This window comes from Pan troglodytes, chromosome 9 (assembly GCF_028858775.2).
Source record: "Pan troglodytes isolate AG18354 chromosome 9, NHGRI_mPanTro3-v2.0_pri, whole genome shotgun sequence".
NCBI lineage: Eukaryota > Metazoa > Chordata > Mammalia > Primates > Hominidae > Pan > Pan troglodytes.
Window position 1 is genome coordinate 35,808,412 of NC_072407.2, and position 9,417 is coordinate 35,817,828.

General features: G+C 59.2%; 1 protein-coding gene across 16 annotated transcripts in view; it reads right to left on the reverse strand.

The window, feature by feature from the left end:
• Positions 1-9,143, reverse strand: part of PAX6 (paired box 6) — a 29,148-nt gene extending 20,005 nt beyond the window's left edge. For 3 of the 16 annotated variants that reach the window (XM_016920625.4, XM_054662190.2, XM_016920620.4), the window contains exons 1-2: positions 8,881-9,143; positions 1,904-2,091 (exon numbers count right to left, since the gene is read on the reverse strand). The gene's annotated coding sequence lies outside the window, so the exon portion shown is untranslated. Of the gene's footprint in view, positions 1-1,903; positions 2,406-3,166; positions 3,278-8,880 lie in introns of those variants that run through there. The other 13 variants (XM_016920623.4, XM_016920628.4, XM_016920618.4 and 10 more) reach the window with 7 other exon arrangements.
• Positions 9,144-9,417: the final 274 nt, after the last annotated feature.

The window sequence follows — 9,417 nt, forward strand, 5'->3', positions numbered from 1 at the left end:
GTACGGCCTCGCTGGGGCCATAGAACCACATCCTGAACGAAGGAGTCTCCAGACATTTTGGAGTCGCCCCGGCTTTGGACCACAAGAGAGTGGTCACTGCCCCCACCTCTCTGTCCCCAACACAAGCCTCAGTTTTCAAATGCTGTTCTTTTTTTAATTACTTAATTCTCAAATTCCATCCCCAAACTCTTTAACTGGGGTAAAGGGGAGAGCTCTCGGTCCTCCCGCCCCCAGCCAAAAGAGTAATTAGCAATTATGATGACAAAGTTTTACTCTCTAGGGCCAAATAAGATAACAACTAATCAAACTGCCTTCAGACGTTTGCAAAGGTCACTGGCTATAAAAAATGTAATGTCAACCGCAACAACTATTATTTCTCTTCAGTAAACTCGCCAGGCTTTCAAGCTCTTTGCCTTTCATTTCATTTTCTGCTCCCAGCCCCTTCTAAAACCTTCCCAAGTTCGAGTTAAACGTCCAAAATGGCTTAGGGAGCTTGGGAGAGTATAAGAAAAGTAAAAAGGAAGAAAGAAAGAAACCACGTTCACTTTGTTTTTAAACTTTCTAGAAATCGCTCATGAATGAAGAGCCAGGTTTTAGCACTCGAAAAAGAAAGCATTTCCACTTGAAATTCAACTCCATTTCCCCCAATTACACTTGCTAAAATTCAGGGCTATTATGGCGCAGGGAGACTGAGAAAATCTGCACAAGGAAAGAGGCAACAACTTTATGAACTTTGAAAAGACACTTTTCCTCCTGGGATCTTAGAATCGAAAGCTCTCAAATTACTCCGACTAATTAGCCGGGAGAAGTGATCAGACGAGGGGGAAGGCCAATGCTTTCATACAGATTTATTTTCAAGGCCTTACCAAGAAAAACATAAGGGGATTCGGAGTAAAACAAACAAAAAAGCAAACCACCTCTGCACCTCAAAACTTGCTGAAATCCCAACACCTGGTGCGACTGGATCAGAGGAAAACAAGGAAAAATACCCACCAAGCGCAGGGGGCCGGAGGACAGGGAAGAGCCCCAGCCTCCGCAGGGCAAGGGAGATGAGAGTCGGGGGAAGCCTGGGGAGCAGAGAATTTTCAAGTTCCGAGCTCAGCGCTCCAGTGGAGTTGGGGGCAAGAGCCCGGGGGCTGGATGGAAGCTGACAGTCCTCCCGCTCGGCTCTGAGCTCCCTCGGAGCGCGCGTTCCACCGCCTTGGCCTGGTGGCTTCCTTCCCGGCTCGCGCTAGCTCGCTCTTCCCTCTACCTCCAGCGTGCGGCTGCCTTGCCGACTGACTCCACTCGGGCTGGTGGCGGGCGCGGTGCCCCCCTCGGCGCTCGAGTGCCGGCTGACTCTTCTGCGCCGGAGCCCAGTGCGGCACAAAGCCCGAGGGCCGGCGGGCGGGCGGAGACGCGGCGAGCAGGTTCTCTCGGCGCTCCCTCGGCGAGTCCTCGGAGCGCCCGCTCTCTGCGCGCTCGCTGGGCCTCGGGCTGGACAAAGCAGCCGGCAGCGGTTGCTCTCTGCGGCCGTTCCAGGGCCTTGGGCACCACAGAGCCTCTTCGTCTTTTCCCGCGGGTTGGGAGCATTGGGCGACGCTGGGGCTAGGAGCCGCGGCTGCTGTCGCGCCTGGAGTCTCCCTTCTTCCCGCGAGCTCAGCCCGCGCTGGCGCTGGGGCTGAGCTGGCCGCCCGCCCCGAGCCCTGCGCCGCTCCCGCTCGCCGGCGGTCGCCCTCCGACGCGGGCTTTCGCTGGAAGTAGAAAGTTTGGGCTCCTGCGTGGAAACTTCTCCGGCCCAACTCTCCCGGCGTAGCAGTGGGGGAGGGGACCGGCGAGAGGGGAGGAAGGAAGGGGGGAGGAAGGGGGAGACCTGTCTGAATATTGCAATAAAAATAAAGCGAGAAGAAAGAAGCGGACTCACCTTTATGAGGCATCCTTTCTGGTTGTCACAGCTTCTGTCAAGAGTTTTGTTTGGTTGGGGTTTTTTGTGCTGCTGTTGTTGCTTGAAGACCACAATGGTTTGAAATGACGGTGTTTTAAAGGAGTTGCTGGTGAGAGTTTTCTCCACGGATGTTGCTGGGTTGGTGTGTGAGAGCAATTCTCAGATTCCTGGGAAGAAGACAGAGATTGACAATAAAATGGGCTGTCAGCGGCTGGAGAGTGAGAGATAAAGTGTGGGTGAGGGAAGTGGCTGCAGCCAGCACACCTATGCTGATTGGTGATGGCTCAAGTGTGTTAATGTGTGTGTGCCGGCGCCCGGCCTCGCCTCCACCGCTCCTCACTGGCCCATTAGCGAAGCCTGACCTCTGTCATCATCCTCCAGCAAAACACTTCCTCCTGCGCCTGAACCAGAGCGGGAAATGAGGCCGAGCCACGGTTCGCTTTTCAAACCCACTAATCACTCCGCAACATGCAAATGCACCGCTCTCTCTCACACAAAATATTGCTTTATGCAAAGCAGCGCCGGGGCCTCGCGCCAGCCGATTGGATGCTCCCTCTCCCCGCCTGGTGCAATTGGTCCGTTTGTTTGAATATGAATACACTTGTTTTCGGCTCCGCCGGTGGGTCCCGGCTCCTCTCCCCGGCGCAGGGCCCCCGAGCCCGGGCTCTGGCGCTCGCCTGCATCTCCCCGCTCCGCGCACGCCGAGATTCGGCGCGGCCCGCCCTGCTGCCGCGAACTTAAGCGGTCAAGTGAAGGTTTCTGGGTTGGGGGTCGCGCCCCCACTCCCCCTAAGCTGGACTCGGGACTCCTAGCCCTCGGAGGGCGCAAGTTTCTGCGCTGTCCTTTCTTGCCAACTCCAGGACAGCGTGGCCTGCCGCCCCGCCCCCGCCCGCCCCCACCCCATCCCAGCCCGGGCCCCAAGACACAGAGCACAGCGGCGGCCGCACCCCAGCCCACCTGGCCCCTTGGAAGAAGAGGAAAGGGGCGGGAGCGTCACTGGGTCCTGGCAGCTCCATTCCAGCTGCGGAGGCTGCAGCGAAGCCTAGGCCGAGAGGAGGTTGCGGGGCCGAGAACTAAACGAGGCCAGAGGCCTCCCCAGCCCAAGCCTCCAGGGCCTGTCCAAATCCTCCACCCCGCTCTCCCGGCCCTTTCTTCTCTCCTTTCTCCTTTCGGAAGCCGCGGTGCGCAGCGGAGCAGAGGCACAGCTCTGGCTGGAGAGGCCCGAGTAAACACGCCACTTACTTTGTGTACAGAGGGTTCTTGTGAAAAGCCCTGAAGAGTCCTCACCAAACACTCACCAACTTCTCCCACGTGCCATTTGTTGACTAAGTGCGGCTGCTTTTCGCAGCGCCCGAGAGGAGGGGAAGCCAGGGGAGATAAGAGGGGAGGGGGAGTGGAAGCCTGGGTGGGGGGGGCGGATGACCAATGCTGGGAGAGATTCTCTCTCTCTCTCTCTCTCTCTCTCTCTCTGTGTGTGTGTGTGTGTGTGTGTGTGTGTCCCACTGGCGATGTCGATATGTCAGCGTGTGTCGTGTGTGCCACCGGTCATCTGTGTGTGGTACGTGTGTCTCCGCACCACGACTCCCTCTCCTGGGTCTGCTCAGTCCACAGAGGCAGCTCCCCTTCAGCTGTTGCCAGAAAACCGGGGAGGAAAGTAAGTAAATGGCTATTCCCTTCTGACCACACACCAGAAGTCCATTTGTTGAATGCCGCACGATTAGGACACACCTCAGTACACTCCAAAGGCTCCCCTCGGAGCCTGCAGTTAAGGTGACAGGAGAGCGAGCGGCTGCCTGGTCCTGCGCTGTCCCGAGCTCTCTCGGCGGCTTCGGGCCATGGAGCCGGGAAGGAGAAGGAAGGAAGGCCTGGGCTGCTGTACACACCCCAGGACAGGGCGAGGGGGAATAGGGCTGAAGAGCTGAGGGAGGGAGGCTGAAATGAAGCCGCCGAAGGGTACGCTAGACTCTTCTTGACTTAGGGAAAGTGCTGAAAGTCAGAGCTCATCAATAAAATCTGCGCGACCTGAACTCGCTGCTGACAGGCCGCGTCGCCGCAGCCCCTGGCAGCCGGGACAGTGAGGACGCTGCAAGTCTCCCTGGGCCGCCGGGTCACGTGTGGGCCTCACCCTCTCGTTCCTGCCTGGGACCCAGCAGCCCTGCGACCAAGGAGCCCGGGCAGGGCTCCCGGGAAGCAAAGGCCTCCCTGGCCCTAGCCAGAGGTGGGGTCGCATAACCCTCTCCCCTCCCCGAGCTGGGGAGGGCTGCCGGCTCTAACCCTTCCCCGGGAGCTCGCAGCGCCGGGAGGAAACCTGGGTCAGAGGCGAAGGAGGTGGCGCCGGGTGTCCAGGTCCGCGGCCTCCTGGGCGAAGTTTCATTTCGCAGGAGCGCGACTTTCGGAGGATGCCGGCAAGTGGGGCCGCGGCCCTGAGTCCCAGACCAGCGAAAGTCGTCTTTCTCTTTCTCTCTCCTTTTACTTTCCAAGCGAGCATTAAAGAAGCTTGGACTCAAGACTCAAGTCCGCTGTGCATGAGCGAGGGACTTGCGGGGGGGCGGGCAGTGATTCTGTCCGAACTGGAGGCGAGTATCATTTTTACAACCTCTCAATTAGCGACCGAGTGGATTAGCACCTTCTTAAGCTTTGCCTCGGAAAGAAGCAGCCGTAATCTTGTTGCTATTTCCCCCCAGGGCACTGGCTCTTTGAATCAGCTCCTTCTCCCACCCCTCCAACCCCCATCTCGCTGCGGAGAAAAGTTTTAACAAAAAATCAGAAAAGGCAAGGAGCGAGGAGTGAATGCCACTGACGTCATTGGGTGGGGAAGGGGGCTCCGGGAAAGACTCCTGGAAACTCCTCCGCACAAACAAAAAACAAAAAGGACTTGGCTGCTTCCCATGTGTCAATATTTGGGGAGGGGAGTTCAACCCCAGAATTAGGCTGAGTTTTCAAAGTTTAAGGAGAGAGGGGTGAGAGTGAGATTTCCTCGTTCTCTCTGGACTGGTCTCAAGGAAGGTGGGGGTGCTGTTCTGCCTCGTGGGGAGCCTCACTCCCTCTGCCACGTACCGGCTCTGGGGGCGACGCGGCCTAGGGGTGTGGGGGCCGAGACTGAGGTGCGGGCGCGGTTGCCAGAGGTGTGTACAAAACCGAGACAACTCGCAGGTCGCCATTTTAATTGCGGCTACCAACACGCCCGAGGCCCACTTGCTGCCCTCCAAGACGCGGGGGGGCGGCGGGGATTGCGCTTTAGGTTCTGTCTCCTTTCCCCGCCTCTCCACAGGCCCCTGTTCCCCCCTACCCTCCGCCCCCTGTGGCCAGAGGGAGGACCTCTCAGGCCGGCGGGTGCGTTCCCGCGGGGGCCGCCGGGGTCGTCCCACCCGGTAGCGGGGCTGTCTGCGTGGAGGGAGTCCCGCTGGGGGACCGTGGCTCGCCAGAGCCTGCCCAGAGCTTCTAGCCAGTATTGATGAGTCAACATGAGGTGAGGCAAGCATCTCACCCGCACCGATCCCTGGCATTCCCCTGTGCCCACCCCATCAGGCCTTCGGGGAGGCAAAGAAGTGCCCACTTCTGGGGGGAAGTGCCTCCAGCTCCCAGCTTCAGAACCAAGAGCCTCCCATCCAGAGTTCTGACAGTTCTGAAACCTCCAAACTCTCTCTTTCCCCGGTCAAGCAGAGGCGCAGCGCCGGCGCCCTGGAAAGGGTGAAGACTGGCATTTTTTGGAGAAGGAAAGTCTTGGCAGACACCTGCGTCACTTTGTAGTGCCCCAAACGTCTCTCTTTTTGCAGACCCTGGGAAGGTGGGATCCCTTGTCCGCGGAGCTGGCAAACGGGTCCAGTGAGCCCTAAAGGCAAAGGCTCCCATCCCGGCCGCCCAGTCCCTGGTGCCTCCCCTCCTTCCAGGCCTTTGTCCCTCTCCTTTCTCCAGCAACCTGCCGGTTCCCGCTAACCCGGCAGCCTCGCCGAGCCCAGAGCCTAGAAAAGCCAAGAAGATCCCAAAGCCGCCCCGTTGCACCTTCAGGCTGGGCCACTGCTCGGCTTGGGGGGAAGCCGCGGTGCCCTCGCCCTTCCTCGCCTCCTGCCAAATGGCCAGTGCTAGGGGCTCCCTGGGTTCAGTCCTCAGTCCTCTTCCATTCGCTCTGGGAGGCCAGCCTGTCTCTCTCTCTCTCTCTCTCTCTCTCTCTCTCTCTCTCTCTGTCTTCTCCCTGCCCACCCCCAAAATACTTTTAAAATAACATTGTCCAGTGGAGTCTCCCAGCAAAGGGATTCCTAGCAGCCCAGCGAGTCAGACTCCCAAGGCTTTGCCTCCCAGTCCCTCCATGCTGTTGTCCAGATAGGAGTTAGGTTTAAAACTCCTGACATGTAGGACAACTGAAATCAGCGGCACTCTCCGATTTTTGCAAATAGGGTTCCTAGAAAAGTTTGCTTTCCATTTCATCACCCTGTGACGATCCCCCCATCTCTCTTTTCCCTGTAACCTCTGCCCCCAAGAGGCAAGAGTTCAGCTTCAGAGGAAAAGCAAGCAAGTCAAGGCCACCTCAGTCCCTTCTCCCTGGATATCCCCTCTCTAAACCGCTGCCTATTCTAAAGGCCAACGACCCGGTCCTGCGATTTGTCCCGTTGTAGACCTGGGAACAGGCAGGCGGGAACTGGGGGCTTTACTGGGGGATTTGAGGCTGGGGAGGGGGAGGGAGCAAATGTCATGGCTGGCTCGCTCAAGCATCCAGGGAACCGGAGCTAAGCGCATCCTGACGGGCTTTTAAAATGACATTGATTAGGACAAGCTGTTCCCAACCCCAGTAAGAGTTAATCTGCCTGTTAATCAAGGCACTAAGGGGCTCAATGCGAGTTTTATTAGCGACAGGAGAACAGAGGCGGCAGCCAGGGATCAAAAGCCGGGATCCCATATATTTGTCAGCGCTATCTCCAAAAAAAAAAAAAAAAAAAAAAATTTCAATTTGAAAACAATTCGGCGCTTTTCGTCACTTCCTAACCCAGTCTCACAGACGGTGACTTCCAAACCTGGCTAGCGGGGAAAACCGCTGCCCGGGGGACAGAGGGGCTGACAGGAACTGCGGGTTGGCTCAGCCGAATGCGGCCGGGGAGAATTTAAGAATTCTCAGCCCGCGCGGCCCGATGCCTCTGATTCCTCACGAGAGGAAAGGGAATGAAAAATGAAGCAACAAATGACACCACCCAGGCTGGCAGCCCTCGCTCCCCGCCAGACCCCGCTCCTCAGGCCCGGCTCTGGCGCCGGGTGGCGTCCAGCCCCTGCACGCGCGGCGCGGCCCGCGGGAAAGTTTGTGCAGCGAGAGTGACTGTCCTTCCGCCTCGCGCGCGCTGCCCCCTTCTGCCCCGGAGGGGCGTTGGGTTCCCTTCGGTTTTCCTTTCTAATTCTAAAATAAATAAATAAACTCCGGGCCCTGGGGAAATCTGAATAGTAATTCCAGTCATCCAAATTCTATGAGAGGGTCTGAGGAAAAAAAGACAAGCCTATCACGGGCGCCCTCCGATCACGAAGGGCACGGGCATGAGAAGGCGACAGAGGAGGTCCTCGGCTCGCCCTGGGCGCGGAGCGAGGACTCTGGTCAGAGGTAATTATGTCACCGCGTTTTCTCGCCGTGACAGCCGAATAAACACGATCTCCAATAAACATCTCTAATGAGGGAGGAGGCCCGAGGATGGCTGGGTTTGATTTATGACTGGAGGAGAAGGTCCACTTCCCACTGCGAAGCAGGCAACCTGCTCGCCGCCCAGCTCCAGGGAGAGGAACCCGCGGAGGAGAGGATCCCGGCCCAGGTAAGGCGTGCGGCCGGACTGCCACTGCGCTCGTCCCCCGTTTCCAGGTGAGGTGAGCAGGGGGCGGCCACCGCTCGGAGTCGGGCGGAGGTCCCAACACCTGTCACAGGTGACTGAGCTCCGATGGTGCTCCCAGAAGACCTAGAAAGGGGGCGCAGGAGCGCGAGTGGGAGTGGGGGTTGGGGGCTAGCCGGGGCCTGGCCCAGAGGCCGCCCCAAACTCCCGGGCGGGGTTCTTGGGTGCCCCGCCTAAGCCGGCCTGGGCGTCTCCAGCTGCTTTTAGGGCCGGGCTCCCAGGACTTTCGCCCGGCTGAACCACAAGTTAGTCTAAGTTTGGGTCGTCCCTTCCCTGACTCACTAAGGGGACACTTCCGGGCCCCGGCTCCCGCCCTCCAGGGGCCGCAGGGTGGTGGGCGCTGCTCTTTCCCGGGCTTGGCGGCCCGGCTCCCATGGCGCCCGCGCGCTTCCCGCCGAGGCAGCCAGCGCAGCGCCCGCAGTAACCGGAGCCCGCGTTCTAGCTCAGTGAGAATCGCTAATTATTAGGTCTTCCGAAGTGAAGCTCAAATCACACGCTGGGGGCTTTACGCGCTGCCCAGCTCTGTGGGCCGCATTCTTTCGTACTCCGCGTCTTTCTGAGAAACGAACCCCATCTCTAGACTTTGCTGCGGTCCAGCCATCTGCACTTTGCAACCGCGGGAAACTTCTGCTGCACCTCGCCCGACCCGCGGCAGGGTGTCTTTAAGCACTCCAGGCGCGGGTACGGACTTTCCCAAGCGTGGATGTCGTGAACTGCGACGCAGAGGAGGTCTGGATGCAAACTGCGTCCCCACCTCCTGCATTTTTCGCGGTCGCGAGTGGCTTTAGCAGACAGCAGCAGCAGACTCCCGCCCCCTACTCCCAGCTCAGGGCCGGACTGGAAGTCCACTCTTAGGAGTGGAACATTTTGCTACTTTTGCAGAAGAGCACACTCGGCAAAGACAAGTCCCTCCTCCACCCCCCTTCCTATCCCTCCCTCAGTAACTCGCTTCCATCTTTGTATGCCTCCTTTTAAAAGCAAAAATCAAGCCCCGGGGCCACTTGGGGCGGGCTTTGATTTGGGGACAGCAGTCGCGGGCAGCGGAGAGGCCCCGCGGGCCCCGAGCCGGGCCGGGGCCGGAGCCCGGGCGGTTACCTGGGAGCGGAGGGCGGGGAGGCAGGTGAGCCTGGCAGCGCCGGTTCCCACACTTCTCACCGCCGCTCGGCAGGGGAAGTGGCAGATCTGACAGCCGCGTTCTACGCGAGGACCTGCCCCAGAGTTTAAATGTCAATGATAAGAAAAGAGGGTGCTCAGGCAGGCGCTAACTTTCCTTAATATCCACGCCAGCGCCGTCCTCATTGGCTGCCCGGCCCGCGTGACGTCATGGCGGCTAGAGTTGGGCACAGCTCTGCGCCGACTAGTTTTCCGGCCGGGCGGGAGCCTGCTTCTCCCCACCCAGGGTCCGGCCGGCTCCAACCCCTGCTCTGGCCTTCCTTGGCCCGGCCTGTGACCGCCCTAGCCCGGCCCGGTCCGGCCTGGCCCGCCCTCCTGTATGGCGTAGAGTCGATCCTCAGGAAACTAGTCTTGCCGAGTGCGCTCCTCCGCACCTTCGGGCACTAGGGCCCCAAGATCTCTGCCCTTAGGCTGGCCAGCTACCTCTCTGGGTAATCACCCTGTCCCCTCCTCCGATCC